The 22,491-nt window shown below is 49.5% G+C and overlaps 6 non-coding genes and 2 pseudogenes across 6 annotated transcripts; all 8 read left to right on the top strand.

Moving 5' to 3' along the window:
• The first annotated feature begins 999 nt into the window (after positions 1–999).
• Positions 1,000–7,022, top strand: LOC121046711 (annotated as a pseudogene).
• Positions 7,023–11,187: 4,165 nt separating this feature from the next.
• Positions 11,188–11,261, top strand: Trnai-aau. The gene has a single exon. It is a non-coding gene; the product is annotated as a tRNA-Ile (tRNA).
• Positions 11,262–11,331: 70 nt separating this feature from the next.
• Positions 11,332–11,405, top strand: Trnai-aau. The gene has a single exon. It is a non-coding gene; the product is annotated as a tRNA-Ile (tRNA).
• Positions 11,406–11,475: 70 nt separating this feature from the next.
• On the top strand, positions 11,476–11,549 carry Trnai-aau. Its single transcript has one exon. It is a non-coding gene; the product is annotated as a tRNA-Ile (tRNA).
• Positions 11,550–14,355: 2,806 nt separating this feature from the next.
• On the top strand, positions 14,356–14,429 carry Trnai-aau. The gene has a single exon. It is a non-coding gene; the product is annotated as a tRNA-Ile (tRNA).
• A 2,695-nt stretch (positions 14,430–17,124) lies between these two features.
• Trnai-aau lies at positions 17,125–17,198 on the top strand. Its single transcript has one exon. It is a non-coding gene; the product is annotated as a tRNA-Ile (tRNA).
• A 4,299-nt stretch (positions 17,199–21,497) lies between these two features.
• LOC120840647 lies at positions 21,498–22,037 on the top strand (annotated as a pseudogene).
• Positions 22,038–22,366: 329 nt separating this feature from the next.
• Positions 22,367–22,440, top strand: Trnai-aau. Its single transcript has one exon. It is a non-coding gene; the product is annotated as a tRNA-Ile (tRNA).
• Positions 22,441–22,491: the final 51 nt, after the last annotated feature.

Here is a 22,491-nt window from a genome sequence, read left to right as displayed (position 1 = left end):
TGACTGCAATATCTTTGACTTGTAATTACTCGTAATTACTCATAATTATTACTTTGTACAAAAAAAACAGTAGTGATGCAATCACTCTTCAGTGTGCCGTTGTTAGAACGACCAATTTTCAACTCTTTGGGTAGAGCTCAAAGTTCAGATAAAAATACCCATCTTTTTTCCTTCTGCTGTGATGTTCAAGTTCCGTTCATTCGAGATAAATATGCGGTGTTGTAGCGTATGTGGCCGCATGCGGAAGTATCTGAATGTAAAGGAACTTGTTGGCCTAGTTGGTGTTGACTATCGGAGTGTGTTTCAGAGCTGCAGAAAAAGTGTAAAAAAAAAAAAAGGAGAAAAGCGAGCCAGCCCGAACCCTTCCGAGCTCATATCCAGCCGGCCTAACTAATCCCTGGTGTTTGGGATTGAAGCAGAGAACCTTGAAGGGTTACGGAGATTTTGTGGGGGAACCGCTAAGCCCATTAGCACTCCTGCGAGAAGGCCGGAAAGAGCGAGGAGGAAAATGGAGGAGGAAAGGGGAGGAGGAAAAAAAAAAAGAGGGGGAATCTTCTGCTACGCTGAAGAAAATTTTGAGCGCCCGCCTTTAAGCTCTCCCCGGCAATAAAAGACAAGCCGTGTGCTGCTCACATGAAGATCACTTCTACCAGCCCCCCCACCCACCCCCCCCCCCCCACACACACACACATACACACGTACGTAAAAATAAAAGAATTAGGCCACTGCTGTGCAGGCCATTGTTTTGCTGCAATTCACTCCCAGAACAGACTGGAGAAGAAGCGACGAAAGCGGAAGAGACAGCCTGCTACCTCAGTCGGTTAGAGCCTCGTGCTAATACCGCGAAGGTCACCGTTTCGATCCCTGTGCAGGCCATTCCTATGTTATGCTTCATTTCACTCCTCGAGCTGACTGGAGAAGACGCTACGAAAGCGGAAGAGCCACCGGGCTGCTAGCTCGGTTCCACTTCCGGACGCGATAGCGAACGGACATGTCATCATGTGCTCCGTCGGAGCGGTATCAGCGGCCCACGGCCGCGGTAACAGGAACACGGAATTTAATGCCCAGGAGTATCAAGTTATTTTTCCACAACTTCCTACAGGTACAACAGTTTTGAATACCGTTTTTTTTACACACTGACGTGAGAGGAAGGCCCTACCGCCTGGAACATTTCCGCGACGCCCTGGACGGTGTGGGGCTGTTCTCCGAAGTAATTGCCCTGGGGGCCTACCAATGCAACCATGTGTGGGCGGTCACCTTCAGGAGTGTCGAAGGGAAAAAGAAGCTGCTCGCTGCAGGTGAGCTCCGCGTCAAGGAGGGCCGGTGCATCGTGGTCGACCCGAGCAACCAGGATACACGATTGAAGCTCCACTGGCTGCTTCACTTCGTTCCTGACGACGAGGCGCATTTGGCCCTGGCGCCCTATGGAAAGGTCACAGAAGTCACCAGGGACCGGTGGCGCGCTCAAGGTTGCGCCGGCGTGTCGTCGACGACGCGGTCGGTGTCTCTGAGGCTCAAGGCAGGAGTCACGGTGGACGCCCTCCCTCACCAACTGCGAGTCGCCGGGGACCTGGCCCTCGTGGTAGTTCTGGGCAGGGCGCCGCTTTGTCTACGGTGCCGTGGTAAAAGCCACATACGGCGTGAGTTTCGTGTGCCGCGCTGTGCACTCTGCCGACGATTTGGCCACGAGGAAAGCCAGTGCGTCAGGACTTACGCGACCGTTACAGGGCCCGTGGAGAATGAGGACGCGTCCGAGTACCTGATAGACGCGACCGAGTCCGAAGACGCTGCCGACGGAGCAGGGGGACTACCACTCCCAGAGGCACTGCCCCCGCACAGTGCCGAGGACATGAATGGCACCCGGAGCGTCGTCGAGAACCGTCCTCTACCTCAAGCGCGGGCTGCGGGTGACGTGTCTGCAGCGGAAGACGTATCCATGACCCACAGCTCGGTGCCTGTGGCGACGCCCAACAAGGAGCCGGAGGACTGGAGCGGTGACGAGGGAAGATCCAGCGGCGCAGTCGCCAAGCGGGCTCGCGAGGAAGGCGTCTTCAAAGGACTGAACACCAGCGCGGTTCTCCCCAAGGAGCCACCTCCAAAAGCGGCGTCGGTGCGACGAATGAGCTTCAAGCCCAAACCGAACATTCCGACTGAGCGATGTCCAACGGCGACATCACCACCTTAGGTGTGATGGCCCGGGCTCCGAGTGGCAACTCGTTTCGAGCTCGAGACGAACGACACTGGAGAGGACGAGAGCCCCGAGTTTGTTCGTTGAGGACCCGGCAGACGCGGTCGGTGGGTTCTTTGGGATATCCTGACTACCGGCGAGGCACCCGGTTCATTAGTACTTCGTCTTTGCAGCAAAGCCAAGTTAGGCACCATGCGGCCCGTTTGATCTAATTCATGGCAGTAAGGCTTGAAACAGCTCTTCGTGTAGCCACGCTGAACGTGAGAGGTCTGTCAGCAAGGCGCCGACAGTATCAACTCAGTCGCCTCCTCCTGGAAGACGACTTGGACGTAGTTGCTGTTCAAGAAACAAAGGTGGAAAGCCAAGAGCAAACGGACCGCATGGTGCAACCTTTCAAATCACGATACAATGTATGTGTATGCCACGCGGTTGGGTCATCTGGGGGTTGCGCTCTTTTTCTCCGTAATTCTTTAGGCATATTAGTAGAAACCGTCGTTGTTTGCAATACGGGACGTTTAATTGTTTGTGTCTTTTCATTTTCTGGCTACCGGTGGCGGGTAGTCTGCCTGTACGCGCCAAATCGGGAGGGTGATCGAAGAGTTTTTTTTGAGCGCGTTGCTTCTTACCTACATTCTGAAAGAATTGTTACATTGTTGGGGGATTTTAATTGTGTATGCGGCGCTGAAGATAGAGTACGTAATTTGCCTGTGCGGGATTAGAGCGCTCTTTTATTGAATTCTCTAGTGCAAGAGTGCGGCCTGGAAGACGTCGGCTTGTTTTTGTCTAGTTTTTTTGTTCCCCAATTCACGCATTTTCAACGAGATAGTCACGCGCAATTAGATAGAGCGTATGTTTCAGCGGGCCTGGTTCCTCTGTCTGAGAACAACGAGTTCAAGCACGTATTTTTTAGTGACCACAGTTTAGTTGCTTTCACAATTGGGAGAAAAGAAACAAAATCGCGGTTTAACTGGGAACTGTGGAAACTCAATGACAAGATGCTGAAAGATGAAACTTTCGTTGACGGAGTAAAGAAGAGTCTTAGAAACCTGTTTGCTGTCGAGTCGAGAAGTTTTGTCGAACTATGGGAGAATTTTAAAGATGAAGTTAAAATCAACGCGATTGAAAGATCACGTATTTTACACCGTCTAGAAAAAGAAAAGGAAAAGGAACTACAATGTAAGCTGGATTTTCTTGTAAGCGTAGAAAGTGCGCGACCCGGTGCGTTTATTAAAGAAATAAAAGAAGTAAAGAGTAAATTAGAGCTTATTGATATCGAAAGATACAGAGGGGCTGCGATAAGGGCCCGCGCTGAACGACTCTTTTTAGGAGAAACGCCGACTAAGCGCTCGCTTGGCGACGAAAAGAAGTATGCGACGCAAAACGAAATAAACGAGATACAGTACGGGACCACGGTTACTCGGGACCGTAAGATAATCGAGCGTGCTTTCGTAGATTACTATCGGGACCTGGTGGGACGTCGGAGACAAAGAGACAGAGGATTTGATAACGTTTTTTTTTTTTTTAAACCTCATGCCAAAGGTAGACGACGACGTTAAAGATCGCCTGGAAGCACCGATTAGTGTGAGGGAAATAGAAAGGGCAATTGACGAGCTAGGTTCGGGAAAATCGCCTGGTCCCGATGGCTTAGGTGCAGCTTTCTACAAGGCTTTTAAAGTCGATGTGGCCGAAGCCCTGCACCGCGTGATAATGGAAGCAAACGAAAGAAAAGTATTGCCCCCATCTTTTCGCCAAACGCATATAGTACTAATTCCAAAGAGTGATGACCCCGCGAAACTGCTATCCGTTAAGTCGTATCGACCAATTATCCTTACAAATGTGGACTATAAAATGTTTATGAAAGTCTTAGCGAGAAGACTGCAAGGCGTAATAACCTCCATCGTTGGGACTCATCAAACATGTGGCATTAAGGGGAGAACGATTGTCACTAACATACACATTGCAAGAAGCATCTTAGAATGTTGCGATGTATTTGAAAAACGCGTGGCTATGATGCAGCTTGACTTTGACAAAGCTTTTGATAGGGTAGCACACGATGTTCTTTTTTGCATTTTAGATCAAGTAAACGTTGCCTGTGTACTCTTAGAAGGAGTTAAAATGTCTTACGCTGAGTGTTTCGCGAGCATTATTGTAAATAAGCGCGGTAGTGAAAGTTTTCAAGTTCTCTCCTTTGTCAGGCAAGGGTGTCCTTTATCACCCTTGTTGTTCGCTCTTTATCTGGAACCCTTTTGTTTAAAGCTGTTATTCAACGAGAAAATCCGCGGCTTTAGGCTGTTGAAAAGCGAAGTAAAGGTCCTTTCGTACGCAGATGATATCGCTGTGTTCTGCGACGATAAGGAAAGCATTAATGAAGTGATTAAGGATGCCCTTGATTTTTGTAAATTTTCTGGGAGTCTCATCAATTGGGACAAATGTGTGGGCTTCTGGCATGGTAGTTGGGATACCACACCGGCTGGGTTCGAAAGAATGCACTGGACTTGTTCGCCGGTTAAGTACCTCGGAGTGCCTCTTCAGCATTACAAAGATACGACTGAGTATTGGAGAGAAGAAGTTGAGCAGGTTCGCGCTAAAACGCTTAAGTGGGGAGGCTTGAATCTCTCAATTTTTGCTCGTTCTACCGTGTGCAACATGTTCTTTGTGGCTAAAGTGTGGTATGTTCTCCACGCACTGTGGATGTCTAGGACCAATATTCAAAAGTTGCATAGAGTATTCGCGGTTTTTGTGTAGGGCTCGGGATGGGAGCGAACCAGTCGCACAAACTTATTTCGCTCTGTGAAAAGTGGGGGGGGGCTTGGTTTGGTTCATTTGTTTCTTAGGCAGATTGTGTCTCGATTTCTTTTTCTACGGGACCAGAGAGATGATTTTTTGCGGATTATGTTACAAGTTAGATTGTGTGATATGTTGCCTGAATTTGTTGTCTCAGCGAGCAGCATTAGGTGCCGGAGTGCGCGGGGTTTTTTGCCCGAAGTTATTATATCTTTTCAGTTTCTGAAGGTGCGCTTCTCGCTTCAGTATCTAAGCGAGGTCACAAAGAAGCGCTTGTATAAAGATCTTGTCGATAGTGTTTTGCTTGTGCCCTTGTACCGTTCCATATACTGTGAGGGCCACGGCCAAGATGTGCTAAAAATGGTAAAAAAGATGCCAGTACGTCCAGCGGTGAAATCCTTCTTTTTTTTCAACTTCATAGTGGAACGCTACCCGTTAAGCCCTGGCTTCAAGACAGAGGTATATTTGTGCCCTGGACGGTCGGTTGTCTTTTGTGCAGGAAGCCCGAAACTGTAGACCATATTTTCCTCGACTGCTGGGACGCAGTGTTTCACTGGGATATCATGCAGCATACTTTGAAAAAGAGCCTCCCAGTGTCGGCGTATGGTATCCGGTTTCTTTGTGTCGAACGGGACGGGGGCGTGCCCTATGACACGATAATGGTCTTGGCCCTGCATAGTATATGAAAATCGAGGATGGCAGTTCGCCATGCTGACGTGGACGCTCGCCCAGTTCTAGACTACTTTATTGAGAGTATTGTTCACCTACGGGAAGTGTACAGAGTTGATTCCACTTCCGGCAGCCGAAGCGAACGGACGTGTGTATCATGAGCTCCGTAGGAGCGGTGACAGCGGCCGCGTTTGGCCGTGGTATGTCTGCTAATTCTGCCACTGGGAACCCTGACGAGTACAAAATTATTTTGCCTCCCCTGCCCAATGGATACATCGCCATGAACTGTGTGATTCTGCACTGTGACGTAAAGGGCCGGCCATACCGGATTCAAGACTTCCGCGACGAACTGCTGCGGCTGCAACTGCTGAAAGATCTGGTGTCGGCGGGACCGCACCAGATGAACCATGTCTGGATGCTACGGATGGCTTCGCTTGCAGCAAAGCAGAGGTTAGTGGACGCTAAAGAACTAACCGTAAAAGGGGGGCGGTGCCTCGTAATGGACCCTGCCAACGTGGAAGTCAGGCTCAAGCTGTACTGGGTGCCCTATGACGTGCCGAGCTGTCACGTAAAAAAGGAGAGGGAACCGTACGGCAAAGTGACTGACGTAACGCGAGACCTCTTCAAGGAAAAAGGTTTCGAGGCGGTCGAGTCAAACACCCGAACGGTACGCCTGACTCTCAAGGACGGTTGTACCGTCGACAGCCTCCCCCACGAAATTCGCCTAGAAGGCTGCAAGGTCCTCGTCGTTGTGCCAGGACGGGCCCCACTGTGCCTTAGGTGCCGGCGTACGGGCCACATCCGGTGAGATTGCCGCGTCCCTCGCTGTACGGACTGCCACCGGTACGGCCACGCAGCAGAAGACTGCGTCAAAACCTACGCGTCTATCGCCCCTGACCGCAAGTCGGAAGACAATACCGACTACGTCATGGACGACGCGGAGGCAGAGGAAGCCGTCGGAGGGTCATCGCCCGTCACCCTGCCATCGACGGAGCCTAGTGGTACGCCCACGCCCAACGACAACGGCAACCCTGACGCAGCGTCCTTCGTGCGCAACCCCGAGGAGAAATCCGAAGCGCAAGTCACGCCCAGCGACGACACTAAGGAGCGCCTGCCCCATGAGCCAGCAATTTCCGGATGCGGTCCATCGGCAACGAAGCCCGGCCATCCCGGTGGTCAAAACAGCGATGCCGGAATGGAAGAGTGCCAGGACACAGACATGGACTCCACTCTCAAGCGACCGAGGGACCCTGCGCCAGCACCAGCTGCACTCGCCGGAATGGCCGCCAGCGGGCTGCCTGTGCCAGGAATCAAGAAGTTTCGGGTCGTGGCGAAGCCGCGTGTCCCGCCGGGCGATCGTCGCAGGAAGGATTCCCTGTGAGTCTTTTCGGGCCTAAACGTCAGTGCAAGTGTCAACCGTATTTTTGTTTCCATTAACTTTTTCTTGTGCGAGCGCTTTTTTTTTTTTTTGCGAGCCTACCTTGTTCTCCGTCTAGCCTCCCTTTCAACCGTCCATGAACCTTGAACGATCTTTACGGGTAGGCACGTTAAACGTGCGCGGCTTTTGTGCCAGGCGTCGCCAATACCAGGTAAACCGCTTGTTTATCGAGAATGACCTGGATATAGTCGCGGTTCAAGAGACAAAAATGGAAGGCGAGGCCCAGACGGAGAACATGGTACGGCTTTTTGAAGCGAGGTATGACGTGTGCGTCAGCCACGCTAGAGGGACGTCGGGGGGTTGTCTTTTATTTCTAAAGAAATCTATCGGGACCGTCGAACAAGTCGTTAGTTGTGATTCGGGGCGCTTTGTCTTGTGCGATTTTATTATTTCCAACTACAAATTTCGTGTGGTGTGCATCTATGCCCCTATTAAGACGGAGGAACGTTTATTTTTTTTTCGAGTTTATTGAAAAGTACGTTCAAACTGATCGATTAGTTATATTATTGGGCGATTTTAATTATGTGTGCGCGCCGCAGGATAGGTCAAATAGCGTGAGGTATCGGGACGCGAGCACCGTGTTTTTCTGCGACATGCTTCAGCGGTGCGATTTAGAAGACATTGCCCACTGCGCGTCCCGCGGTAGAGGTTTAAAGTACACGCATTTCCAAGGTGCAAGTCATGCACGCTTGGATAGAGCGTATGTCTCACTCGACCTTGTAAGAGCGTGCAAGCAATACGCCGTTGATCACGTGTCGTTCAGTGATCATTGCCTTGACGAAAGTAATCCCTGGAGAAGGGGAACAAGAGGGACAAAGGACAAACATAAATCTCCAAACACAGCTAGGTGACTGGTGAGCGACCGAAAAAATCCGCCTGGTCCGGGTATCGAACCCGGGACCTCTCCATTACAAGTGGAGAGGCTCCACTTGTAATGGAGAGGTCCCGGGTTCGATACCCGGACCAGGCGGATTTTTTCGGTCGCTCACCAGTCACCTAGCTGTGTTTGGAGATTTATGTTTGTCCTTTGTCCCTCTTGTTCCCCTTCTCCAGGGATTACTTTCGTCATTCTTGTCCAGCTCGCTTGCACCTTTGCATTTAACTGCATTATAATCATTGCCTTGTTTCTTTTTTAATTTGTTCCTCCAAAGATACGCCTAAAAAGTTCACGTGGGACTTGTGGAAATTTAATTCCAAACTCCTTGAAGACGAGCTTTTTTGTACAAGCAGTCCGGAAAATTCTTGAAGATTCAGCGAGCGCAAAAGGGCAAGGATTTGGAGTAAAATGGGAATTGTTTAAACAGGTAATAAAATTGACTTCCATCGAGCGCTCCAGCTTATTGAAGCATAACGAAAAGAAAGAAACGCGCGAGATAAACAAGCTGCTTCAAAGGTTGATGCTGGAGGAATGCCTATCGCCAGGTTCTTTTTCGGATGAAATTATCAGTATCAAAAAGCGCCTCGAAATTCTCGATACCGAAGAATACAAGGGGGCCATGCTGCGAGCGCGATGGAACCGGTTATCGCTTGGGGAGCTACCCACGAAAAGGGCGATGGGCGCGGAAAGAAAGTATGCGAGTCAAAATGAAATCACGGAAATTTCGTATCAGGGGGTTCTGACGAGCGATAACGTGAACATACAACGCGCGTTTGTTGAGTACTATAAAGAATTGTTCAGTTATCGTGAGCCTAAAAAGAACGGGTTTCGGAGTTCTTATTTGCCGTTAATGCCGAAGCTGGCAGACGAATTAAAAGAAAAGTTAGAACAACCTATAATGTTGTGGGAAGTAGAAAAAGCCATCGACAACTTGAAACCGGGAAAGTCACCCGGCCCTGATGGTTTAGGAGCAGAATTTTACAAAGCTTTCAAAGATCAACTTGCCCCGTTTTTGCACTGTGTGTTTACCGAAGCGTATACTCTTAATGTTTTGCCCCCGTCGTTTTTGTGCACACACACGATTTTTATTCCTAAAACTGAAGACCGCTTGAAACTCCGTTCCGTTGGTTCTTACCGCCCTATTACACTGACCAATGTAGACTACAAGATTTTCATGAAAGTGTTAGCGGAACGATTACAAAGTGTCATTAGCATTATCGTCGGCCCGCACCAGACGTGTGGTATAAAGGGAAGGAGTATTGTAACGAACGTGCACGTTGCACGAAGTATTTTGGAATGCTGCGGCACTATGGAAAGAAGAGTGGCAATGTTACAAGTCGACCTGGAAAAGGCCTTTGACCGGGTGTCCCATCAAGTCCTTTTTGCTATTTTAGACCATGTAAATGTGGGAGCAGTTTTGTGTGATGGTATACGTATGGCATACAAAAATTGCGCACTCGACTTGTGGTGAACAAATGTGTGACTGAGCGCGTTCCTCTCCTTTCTTCCGTGAGACAAGGCTGTCCGATTTCACCCTTGCTTTTTTGTATTTTTCTCGAACCTTTTTGTTTAAGCGTTATTGATAGTAGTTGTATTCGAGGTTTTAAGTTACAAACTGTTGAAGTCCGCATCTTGTCATATGCGGATGACGTGGCAATTTTTTGTAGCGACAAAGACAGTGTAAAGAAAGCCGTAGAGTTGACAGAAATGTTTTGCGACCATACGTGCAGTTTTGTTAACTTTGAAAAGTGTGTGGGTCTTTGGCACGGCGATTGGCCTTCCTCGCCGACTGTGTATGAACGCATTACGTGGGCGGATTCGCCGTCTCGGTATCTTGGGGTACCATTGAATCACTACCGCAACACTGACGAATACTGGCGCGATGAGACTGAGGCTCTGCGCGCGAAGGCGAACAAGTGGGGAGGCCATGGTTTATCAATTTTTGCGCGTGCATCTGTGTGTAACATATTTCTTGCTGCGAAGATTTGGTACGTGTTGCAGGTGTTGCATTGTTCACGTATTAACGTTCACCGCATTCATCGTGTATTTGCCGTTTTCATTTGGAACTCGGTATGGGAGAGGACGAGCCGAACGAATCTTTTCCGAAGGGTCAGTGTTGGCGGTCTGGGGCTTTCCAATTTGTTTGTAAGGCAGCTGGTTAATAGATTTTTATTTCTTCAAGACCAGAAAGATCCTTTTTTATGTACGGTCATTTAAGCGAGGCTGCGCAGCGCTCTTCCTGAGTTCATTGTGTCGTCTGGCATAGACATCAGTGGTCCTGTACGCGGTTATCTAAAAGAAGTCGTTGGTGCTTACCACTTTTTAACAACGCCCTTTTCTTTGGAATACTTGTGCGGTGTCTCGCGGAAACGGTTGACAAACGACATTATTGATTTAATTTTTCCCACTCCTTTGTATCGTATGTTTTTCAGTGAAGGCCCAGGGCAGGACGTATTAAAACGTGTGAAAAGAATGGTCATTCCCGCCTCAACCAAAACGTTTTTTTTTTTTCAAGTTGCACAGCCAAACCTTACCTGTCAAAGCATGGCTAGCCGAAAAGGGAGTGCCTATTGCGTGGACCGATAACTGCATATTATGCAAAAAGCAGGAAACAATCGAACATGTTTTTATAGACTGCTGGGATGCAGTGTTTTTCTGGGACGTACTGCAAAGAACGCTCAAAAAGGACCTGCCTCTTACGCCGCATGGAATTCGTTTTTTACCCGTAAAAGGGGAAGAGGGCGTACCTCTAGACATGGTCATGCTGCTGGGCCTTCACAGTTTGTGGCGGTGTCGCATGGCCGTGCGCCATGCAGACGTCGATCTGCGACCTGTGCACAGGTATTTTGCAGAGCAAATGTGCTTTATGAAAGAAGTGTATAAGGCCCAACAACCTTGGCCTGAATGGTTGCCACTGATTGAGGGGCTTGCTAACCTCAAAGAATTTTAACATTTTTGCGTCAGCCAGGTGAGCTGATGTTTTTTTAACCTCCTATTTTGAGTGTATGTTATTGCATTGTCCCTGTCAAAATCAAGCAATAAAGAAAAAAAAAAAAGAAGTGTACAGAGCGCAGAGCGAGCAGCCTGTCTGGCTGTCAGCTCTGGACGGATTGGTCGCACTGAAGGAATTTTAACCTAATCGCGCCGGGACAACGCTTGCCGGACGCTTTTAATCGTTAATCCCCGTCCAGTATTGTATGTTTTACTGCCAAGCCGGTAATAAAAAAAAAAGGCTTGCTAGCTCAGTCGGTTCCAGCGTCGTTCTAATAACGCGAAGGTCACAGGTTCGATCCCTGTGCAGGCCATTCCTTTTTTATGCTTCATTTCACTCCTAGTGCTGACCGGAGAAGACGCTACGAAAGCGGAAGAGCCACCGGCCTGCTAGCTCAGTCGCTTAGAGCGTCGTGCTAATAACGCGAAGGTCACAGGTTCGATCGCTGTGCAGGCCATTCCTTTTTTATGCTTCATTTCACTCCTCGAGCTGACTGGAGAAGACGCTACGAAAGCGGAAGAGCCGCCGGCCTGCTAGCTCAGTCGGTTAGAGCGTCGTGCTAATAACGCGAAGGTCACAGGTTCGATCCCTGTGCAGGCCATTCCTTTTTTTATGCTTCATTTCACTCCTCGAGCTGACTGGAGAAGACGCTACAAAAGCGGAAGAGCTACCGACTGAGTGTTCATGAAGAACTGACAGCCTTTAGGTTTAGCTAAGAGAAAGCCGCCCGAAAAAAGGCGGTGAAGTGTTCCTTGACACAGAGTTTACGCACTCTTATAGCTGAGGAAAACAAAACGCCTGGAGTGTTCATGAGCAACATTAGAGACTGCAAAGGCCGAATTCTTGAGCTCCTCGAATACGACTATAAAGGTGCCATGATTCGAAGTAGAACTCTCACCTTGGAAAGGAACGAAGAGCCCCGTAAGATGTTCAAAACGCGAGAAAGACAGCACGCAAGTCGCAACCAGATCACCAAGCTACAAGTCGGCCAGGGCACAGTTACGCGGCAAGGGAATATCGAGGCTGCCTCTGTGAATGTTTACACCACTCTGTTTACAGCGGACGGAAACGAGCAAACATCTGGAATATACAAAGGATCGTTGCCAAAGGTTTCAGAGTCTATAAGAAAGAAAATCAACCAAGAGATCTCGGCAGCCGAAGTGTAGAGGGCCTTCAAGGAGTTGGCCCCTTGCAAATCACCCGGTGTCGACGGCCTTGGGAGCTTTTTTTACAAAACCTTCGCTGAGCAACTGGCCCCGATTCTTCGGGACGTGTTCGCCGACATCCTGCGCCGGGGACTGCTCCCGCCTTCGATTCGTCAAGCGTTTACCGTGCTAATTTTAAAGAAGAACGTCGCAGGACCCCTTGGAGTTGGTCACTTTCGACCGATCAGTCTGTTAACCTGCGATTACAAGATCCTGGCCAAGATTCTCGCGAAGCGGCTGGAGTCAGGACTTGGCAGCGTCATTGGAGACCACCAGACCTACGGCATCAAAGGAAGAACGATTGCAACGACCCTGCATGCAATGCGTGTAGTGTGCAAAACGGCAGAGGTGCTACAGTGTCCGCTGGCAGTTCTGCAGGTTGACCTGAGCAAAGCCTTTGACAGAGTGTGTCATTCTTTTTTTTTTTTTCTCTTCTGGAGTCGTGCGGGATTGGTGCGCGCTTGCTGCGATATGTGCAACTGTGCTACCGCGGAATCTCAACCCGTCTAATTGTAAACGGGAACAAGGCCGCTCCTATTTCTGTGAGCAGATCAGTGAGGCAGGGCTGTCCACTCTCGCCAATCTTGTTCGCACTGTACCTGGAGCCAATCTGCAGAGCAATTGTTCGCGATGCGAGCATCAGTGGTTTGGTGCTGTCCTGAGGCTCACTTAAACTCCTGGCGTACGCCGACGATGTGGCGGTGGTGTGTTCGTCGGGAACTCACGTGAAGGCTGTTGTGCAGCATATTAGGAACTTCTGCACCGTCTCCGGCGCGCAAATGAACCCGGAAAAGTCGGCTCGTGCCTGGCTACGTGGCTGGGAAACGAAGCCAGAGCGCTTTCTTGGCATCCCGTGGACGTCCAAGGTGTCTAGTTATCTGGGAGTTTGTTTAGACGTCGAAGAGCTGAGTACGGGCCGAGGCGGAGTGGACTTAAATCGCCTGAGATTCAAAGCGGCAGACTGTCACGGCAGATATATTTCGTTAACGCAATGGGCACACATTTGTAACTCAGTTTTCTTTCTGACTGCATGGTATACGGCACAAGTGGTACCGTGCGCATCTCTTGACATTGCAAAAGTGCATCGATTGTTTGCGACCTTTGTCTGGGAATCAAATTTTGAGCGCATGCGACGAAATAACCCGTTCTTAAGTCAGAAGAAGGGCGGGCTCGGATTAGTAAATGTTGAGCTGAAACTTCGAGTGCACCGCTTCTTGTTCTTTAGGGATCATAAAAGTACTTTCACTTTGTCGGCCTTCAGAGAACTTGGAGGAGCATGTTTGAGTCCCTGGCTTGAAGGTGCAACAGGAGTCGCCCGTTCACGCGTGCTTAAATTTTACTAAGAAATAGCGGATGCTATACAGTTTTTCGAAGCGAGGTTTTCAAGGGAGTATCTCGATAAGGTTAAAAGGAAAACATTGTACTGGGATACGCTAGAATCAATGACGCCGCCTCCATTGTATCGCATTAGTGCAGAAGGTGTGTGTAAGTAATGTTCTCCAGCGTCTTCGACGCTATCCAGTTAAAATGGGGTCAAAGAATTTTTTCCTCCGCCTGCATTGGGTGGTACTCCCCGTGAAGACTTGGTTAGTGAAGAAAGGGTTTCTTGAACCTTGGTCTACAAATTGTGCACTTTGTCAGGTTCCAGAAACACTGGAGCACGTATTATTGTACTGTACGAATGCCGAGCTGTTTTGGGCCGAGCTTCGAGCGGTGTTGCGGACAGATTTCTATATGGACTGGAAAAAGGTCAAATACTTGCAGTTCGGCTCAGATCCGAAAAGCAGAGCCTGGGAAGTTCTCGCTCTTCTTGGATTTCATGCCTTATGGAACTCGCGGAATAATCACTTGTTTGCAGTGGAAGGAGCAAAGCCACCTTGGCGCCACTTTCTCGGGGCTTTTATGCATGTCGACTCGATTATAGAGACAACGCAACAACCAGGCTTGGAATGCTGGACAACGTGGAAAGCGCGTTTGCAAAGGCGCTAGAAGGTTGCCCCTTTATTGCGAGTACAGTAGAAAACGTCAGAGTGGCCTGTAAGGGTGCACTAATATTCTTAAGGAGCTGTACTGTGTGGGGTTGAATGCTGCAAAGTTCCTACGCTGCCCTTCAATGTAAGGCAAACGGTCAAACAAGCGGACAGTGCCGTGAGGCTTTTAACCCTGTGAATAATGTGTGTTTTAAATAAAATGTTAAAAAAAGCCCTGCTAGCTCAGTCGGTTAGAGCGTCGTGCCAATAACGCGAAGGTAACAGGTTCGATCCCTGTGCAGGCCATTCCTTTTAGAGCGCAGCTCTTAGGGGCCCGTTCTCGGCTTGAGCGGCGTCGGCGTCACCGTCGGCGTCGCCGTTGGCGTCGCCGTCGCCGTCGGCGTAACCAAGGTCATCCCAAGGTCACGTGACCCCTCCCAAGGTCATCTCAAGGTCACGTGACCCCCTGAAGGTCACGTGACCCCCAAGGTCACGTGACCTTGGGGGTCACGTGGGGTCATCTTGGGATCACGTGACCCCCAAGGTCACGTGACCCCTCGAGGTCACGTGACCCCTCCCAAGGTCATCTCAAGGTCACGTGACCCCAAGATGACCCCACGTGACCCTTTGAAGGTCACGTGACCCCCGTCACGTGACCCCTCTGAGGTCACGTGGTCTTCTCCCCAAGGTCACGTGACCCCCGAGGTCACGTGACCCCTCCCAAGGTCATCTCAAGGTCACGTGACCCCAAGGTGACCCCCACGTGACCCCCCAGGTCACGTGACCCCTCTGAGGTCACGTGACCCCCAAGGTCACGTGACCCCCTGAGGTCACGTGGGGGTCACCTTGGGGGTCACGTGACCTTGAGGTGACCCCCATGTGCCACCCAAGGTCACGTGACCCCCAGGTCACGCCTCCCCGAGGTCACGTGACCCCCCTCCCCGAAGTCACGTGACACCCCCCCCGAGGTCACGTGACCCCCCCCCCCCGGAGCATATTAAAGAATGAGGGGAGGAGAAGGGGTAGGGGTCTACCCTCCCCTCAGTACCCTTCACTCCTCCTCCTCAAGAGCTGCACTCCAATTCGGCGTTACAGGGATTTGTAAACGGCTTTCACTTTTTTTATGCTTCATTTCAATATCCTAGCAAATCGTTCAATGTTTCCCCGCTCCACAGTTTGTAATTTGTTTATCGTGGCTAAAGTCTGGTACGTGCTCCAAGCTTTGTGTATGTCTAGAGTCAGCGTTCAAAAGTTTCACCGAGTGTTCGCAATTTTTGTGTGGGGGTCGGTGTGGGAGCGCACCGGTCGTACAAATTTGTTCCGCTCTGTGAAAAGTGGCGGTCTAGGCCTGGCTCATCTGTTTCTACGACAAGTGGTGTCAAGATTTATGTTCCTGTGGGATCAGGGAGATCCTTTTCTGCGGACTGTATTACAAGTTAGGCTCCGTAATGCATTGTTTGAGTTTGTTGTGTCCTCGAGTGATGTCAGATGTACGCGGGTTCGAGGTTTTCTTCGTGAGGTGATTTTGGCTTTTGATTTTCTCAAGGTTCGATTTTCGTTGGAGTACTTAAAGGAGCTGTGCAACGATTTTAACGTTGAAGGAATTGGCATTTTCTGCTTTTGATATTGTTCACTGTGTCACAAATGGCAGAAAACACACCTCTTTTCATCGCAATGTTGCGATTCCGCCGCGTAATAGCGAGGCAAAACTTGGAATATTTCCCGACCTGCAGCCACGAGCGGCGGCCATGAGAAACAAGCGGCGTGACGTCACTTGGGTCGTTGTAAGAAAGATAGCAAGTTGTGCGAATACCTGCTCGATAAAAGGTAACTCTTTTTACAAATCTTGTCGTTCCAACATATATATAAATGCGTCAACACCCTGGTATCATCGACAAAACTTTTATTATACGGAGTTTTAGTGGCGCCATCTATCCTAGGTCCACAAAACCGCGAACAGCCGCCAGAAGCCGGATGGGGAGGGGGACAGCGCCACACTGGCAAGGACGGGTGGTCACGCGGTCGGCAGCGGATGAGTTCTCGCTGCTCGCTGATGGCTCTAAAGAGAGAACTTTTCCGGAACTCCGCGCCTACTCTAGTGACGTCACTGTGCACGTGACCCGGAAGACGATGCACGAGTTGAGAGGCGGCAAAAACCTGGATCTTTTTCATTTTTTTTTAAGTAAAAACTAGGGTATCCAGGCAAAATCTGTTTTCTGTAGTTCACTGCAGAAGTGTCAGGCATCAACTTCCACAATTATTTAAGCAAAGCCCTGAAATTGTTGCACAGCTCCTTTAAGCGAAGTTACACGAAAGCGCCTGTACAAAGACTTAGTTGAGGTGGTCTTCCCCGTGCCTTTGTATCCGTCTCTTTTCTGTGAGGGCCCGGGCCAGGATGTCCTCAAACGAGTTAAACGGATGCCAGTAAGGCCAGCCGTGAAGTCTCTTTTTTCAGCTGCACACCGGCGCGCTTCCCGTTAAGCCCTGGCTTGAAGAAAAAGGCATTTTTGTACCTTGGTCGATTAACTGCCTCTTGTGCCGGAAACCCGAGACTATCGATCATATTTTCTTGGACTGCTGGGATGCGGTATTTTACTGGGACATTATGCAGCGTACTTTAAAAAGGAGTCTCCCAGTGTCACCTTATGGCATCCGTTTTCTTCCCGTAGAAAGTGAAGGGGGCGTTCCCTACGACATGTTGATGGCCTTGGCCCTGCACAGCATGTGGAAATCAAGGATGGCTGTGCGACATGCTGACGTCAATGCTCGCCCCGTGCGGGATTACTTTATCGAGCATATTGTTCACTTAAGAGAATTGTATAAAGCACAGAGTGAACAGCCTGACTGAATTCCAGTGTTAGACAGTCTTGTCGCCCTGAGAGTTTTTTAAACCATGTGCGCCGGCTAGGCCGGGCCGAATGCTTTTAACCTTCCAATATTTGTGCGATTGTTTAACTACGTTTATGTTCCAAGCCGGCAATAAAGAAAAAAAAAGAAAAAAAGCCTGCTAGCTCAGTCGGTTAGAGCGTCGTGCTAATAACGCGAAGGTCACAAATTCGATCCCTGTGCAGGCCATTCCTTTTTTATGCTTCATTTCAATCCCCTAGCAGAGTGAAGTAGATTCGACGAAAGCGGAACAGCCACCCGGCCTGCTAGCTCAGTCCCATTTCGGCTTCCGGTGCTCGACGCGCTCGGACGCACGGATGGCTGGCTCCAGCGGAGCTGTGACAACGGCCCTTTCGGGCCGTGGTTTTGCTACGTCTGATATTCCCCAGGACTACAGTATTATTCTGCCACCCCTGCCAACAGGTGCCATCGTGCGCACCACTGTTTTTTATTTTGCACTGTGATGTCTCGGGAAGGCCATACAAGATTGGTGACTTCAAGTCAGGGCTCCAGAGCATCGGAGTCCTTCAAGACCTCAAGGCATTCGGCTCCTACCAAATGAACCACGTCTGGATTGCTACCTTCCACTCGCTGGCTTCAAAGCAGAAGATGCAAGACGCACAAGAACTACGAGTCAAGCGCTGTCTGGTGCTAGACCCTAACAAGGCCGAAGTGCGGTTAAAACTGCACTGGGTGCCGTGCGACGTCCCGGACGACACCATCCGGAGAGCTCTCGCAGCAATATGGCAGGGTCGAGGGCGTCACTCGAGAAGGCTGGCAGGAAGAGGATTTCAGGGAGTTGAATCCACTACCAGAGTGGTAAGCCTCAAGCTTAAAGAAGGCGTCACTTTGGATAGGCTCCCACACCAGCTGCGTCTTCCACATGGCTCGGTGCTCGTCGTTGCGCCCGGGCGCGCCCCAATGTGTCTGCGATGTCGAAGGACTGGACACGTCCGACGTGAGTGTAAGACGCCACGATGCGACCTGTGTCGACGCTTTGGCCATGAAAAGGACGACTGCGTCAGGACCTATGCAACCGTCGCAGACGGCACGGGCGGCATCGACGAGTCCGAGCATCTTATGGACGAGGAAGAATTGGAAATTACCGCTGGCCGCACACCGACGGCTAGGGGTAACTTCACCGAGCCAAGCGCCTTCAACAGGGCTGCCACTGAAGATACCGCGCCTGCCACGCCCCCCACGCTCCAAGACTACCCACTGTTATCGGCTACCTCAAAGGCAGACGTAAACGGCGGCAGCACGGAAGTCAGCGCTTCCGTCAATGCTGCGTCACCACGTCAGGTGAGTGAGCCCAACAGCGACTACGGGGGCACCGAGGTGGAGATGCAAGCTACGCCGAACGATAAGGACCATGCCAACTTGGAGCCATCGGAAAAAAAGGATTGGGCCAGCACAGAGGAGGAAGGCCAAGGGCTGCACGAACAGCGGCTCAAGATGAAGCAGCCAAGCCAGAGACGTTTTCGATACAACCGCAAGCCTCGGATCCCGCCGGACGCCCGCCGGCAGAAAGACTCTGTATAGGTTCGCTTTATTTGCCCTCTGCTGTATGTTATAGGGGCGTGGTGGTTGGTTGGGTGTAATGCCACACGTTAAAAGAGCAGCCAAGGAGGCACTAAAAGTTTGCAAAATTCAATTTAAAAATAATTACGCTTAATTGCGTTAGCTTGATAGCCCAAAAAAAGGAAGCAATGGCTACTCAACACGATTTTAGCGGAAAGAGTTAAGGTGGCCTTGCTACAAGAAACTAAGTTAACCACCGAACATGTAAAGCAGGCTGTTCTATTTTTCGAAAACCACTTTGAATTTCGTTATGCCCATGCAATTTCGCATAGTGCAGGCACGGCGATACTAATTCGCAAGCGAAGCGGGATTGGGATCTTTCCGGAATGGGAGACAGATCAGAGTGGGAGAATTTGCGGGGTTGATGGGGTTTACAATAATGAAACATTACGATTAATTTCTGCGCATGCGCCGAATCTCGCCGTAGAAAGGAAACTTTTTCAATCAGCTCAGACAAAACATGAACACCCCGGCGCAGACTACACTCGGAGGAGATTTCAACTGCGTCACTCGAGCAAACGACTCCTTGGAGGGGCTCCGACAGGATGCGAGTCTGACGGAACTAAAGAAGCTAATCCGAGACTTTGATTTACAAGACGTAATGAAATTTTAGAAGCACCTGCTCCCGGCTACACACATTGGCAAGGCGATTGTCACTCGCGCCTGGACCGAATATATGCTTCAAGTCGCTTAGCAGTAGATACGGCCAGCTATCAGGTTAAGCCGTTAGCTTTCTCCGATCATGCCATAGTTGCTACGCAGATAAGAAAGGTAAAAGAAAAGCCAAATCGCGACTCATGCTGGAAAAGTTGGAAGCTAAACGAAAATGCTCTCGAGGAGGAGGGGCTGCAGCGCGCAGTTAGAATACTTATCATAGATAAAGGGGAAGGAAACAACACATCTGCCGTACACTGGGAGCTGCTAAAAGAGATAAAAATATGCATTATAGCCTTTTGCCAAGAAAAGTCTAGGGAAAGGAAGGCCGTTAAGAGGGACGTGACGAAGGCGTTGCAAACTCTAATTCGAGAAGAAAATAGGACGCCCGGTGTGTATACAGCTGATTTTCGAGAATGTAAATCCCAGCTGCTCGGAATACTAAAGGAGGAGTATCGCGGAGCAATGGTCAGATCACGATTACGGACGCTAGGGCGTTCTGAAGACCCTACGAAAATCTTTAAAACGCGTGAGCGCGAACGCGCCAGCCGCAACCAAATTAATCAGCTTCAAAGTAAAGGGAACATCATCTCCGACCCCGCAAAAATAGAACGAGACCTGGTCACCTTTTTCAACAGCATTTCTGGTAAACAGAGGAACCTCAACGGGCAAGCAATGAAACGAGTGCTGGATATCATGCCACAGGTACCAGAGACAACAACTGAATTCCTGAACAGGCCTATTAGCGAGTCAGAAGTACGAAGTGCCATAAGGAGCTAACACCGAACAAATCGCCGGGTGTAGACGGTCTGGACGCAGCTTTTTACAAAACCTTTTCAGAAGAACTAGTCCCCATTTTAACGCAAGTTTACAAAGACGTGTATAAAAGAAAGCTCCTCCCGCCTTCCATGTGACAGGCAGTGACGGTACTAATTCCAAAACGGAAGTGTATGGGCTCCATTGCAAGTAGTGAAGACTTTAGGCCGATAAGCCTATTAACAACGGATTATAAGATCCTGGCAAAAATTTTAGCAAAACGCCTGGAAACAGTTTACCAAACCCTGGTTGGAAATCATCAAACGTATGGCTTCAAGAACAGGTCAATATTCGCAAACTTGCACACAATGAGAGTTATCACAGAAACGGCGGAAGCCATGGAACGTCCCACGGCCGTCCTACAAATAGACTTAAAAAAAGCATTCGACAGAGTGAATCATACTTTTTTATTCTCCTTACTAGAGCAATGCGGAACGGGAGAGTTTTAGTGAATTCTTAAAATATGCTATAGGGACATCAGTACAAAACTCTTGGTCAACAGGCGCAGGTCGTGTAGCATCCCCGTTAAGTCGTCCGTACGGCAAGGTTGCCCAATGTCGCCTATTTTGTTCGCCATTTACCTTGAACCGCTGTGCAAAGCAATCTTAAATGACCACAGCATAAGGGGAGCTTGCCTGGGCTCAATGTCAGTTAAACTGTTGGCATACGCAGATGATGTGACACTGATTGGGCAATCGCAAGAGGAGGTGAGGAAGGCAGTAGAACATGTCAGTCAGTTTTGTGACGTTTCAAAAGCGAAAATGAACCCAACAAAATCGGTCGGGACCTGGCTGGGACCATGGCCATCCAAGCCAGAACTATTCTTAGGTATAGCGTGATCAACACAGATCTCCAACTACTTAGGGGTCGGATTGGGCAGCACGCAGCTCAGGACAGGCGTAGATGGCATACATTTGAGCACGTTGAGGGCGAAGCTTCCAGAATGGTGGGGGAGGTACGTACTACTTTTGAATAGAGCGTATGTCAGCAATGCAGTGTTTTTTTTTTTCAACCGTTTGGTATTCAGCGTAAGCGGTGCCGTGTAGGCAGCTCGATGTACAGAAAGTGCATAGATTCTGTGCAACGTTTGTCTGGGGTTCTGATTTCGAAAGAATGCGCCGGAGCAACCTTTTCATAAGTAGGCAAAAAGGAGGACTCGGATTAGTAAACTTAGAAATAAAACTAAAAGTGCAGCGGTTTCTTGTTTTCCGAAACCAAGACAAAACTCCCGCGCTGGTGGCGGCGTTCCGAGAGCTTGGTGGACACTACCTTGCTCCCTGGATGAAAGAGACAGATGGCGCTCCAAAGAAGTGCTCGACGCTTCGCTACTACAAAGAGATCAGAGATGCGATCAGGTTTTTCGAAGAACGCTTCTCATGAGAATATCTAAACAAAGTAAAGAGGAGACGTCTTTGTTGGGATACCCTAGACCTCGTAATGCCGCCTCCAATGTATCGCCAAATGTTCCCCGACGCCGAAAGATCGGACGTGTTTAAAAGGTTAAGTGTTTACCCTGTTCGCCCAGGCACAAGGGACTGTTTTGTGCGCTTCCACACGGAAGTCCTGGCGGTTAAAACATGGGAGGAGCAAAAGGGGTTTTATTTGCCCTGGGGCGTGAACTGTGCTATATGTCTTGTTCCGGAGACGTTGCAACACACGTTTTTGTATTGTTCTAATGCCGAACTCTTTCGGGCGCAGCTACGCGCAACGTTAAGGATTGAGCTGTACCCAACATGGCACAGCATGAAGTTTCTTGTCACTCTTGATCAGCAACAAAGCAGGTGTTACGAACTTCTCACTCTGATCGGTCTGCATGCGATATGGAACTCGCGCACCGATCATACTTTGGTGCGTGAACGCGGAAAATCGGCGTGGCGCCACTTTCTAGATGGTTTTAAGTATACGTCATCGATCATCAAAGAAACCTCTTTTGAGGAAACGGAGCACTGGGGGAGATTCTAATCTCTAGTGAAGTAAGGACATTGCAGACCGCAAGCAACCCTAGAGGGCTGCCGCCACGCTGATCGGTTGAGCTGCAGTTCGTTTCATATGTCATGTAAATAATTGTTGCTGTAAGTTGTGTCAAAAGCACTGACCTTTTAGAATGTAAATAGCACCCAATACTAAAATAAAAACGCCAAGCTGGCAAAAAAAAAAAAAAGGCCTGCTAGCTTAGTCGGTTACAGCGCCGTGCTAATAACGCGAAGGTCACATGTTCGATCCCTGTGAAGGCCATTCCTTTTTTATGCTTCATTTCAATCCCCCAGCAGAGTGGAGAAGATTTGACGAAAGCAAAACAGTCACCCGGCCTGCTAGCTCAGTCGGTTAGAGCGTCGTGCTAATAACGCGAAGGTAACAGGTTCGATCCCTGTGTAGGCCATTCCTTTTTTTATGCTTCATTTCAATCCCCTAGCAGAGTGAAGTAGATTCG

The sequence above is a fragment of the Ixodes scapularis genome, unplaced genomic scaffold (assembly GCF_016920785.2).
Source record: "Ixodes scapularis isolate PalLabHiFi unplaced genomic scaffold, ASM1692078v2 PGA_scaffold4__175_contigs__length_147842914, whole genome shotgun sequence".
Classification (NCBI taxonomy): Eukaryota; Metazoa; Arthropoda; class Arachnida; order Ixodida; family Ixodidae; genus Ixodes; species Ixodes scapularis.
The sequence above is the reverse complement of the archived record's forward strand: the minus strand, read 5'-3'. Positions and strand labels throughout refer to the sequence as shown.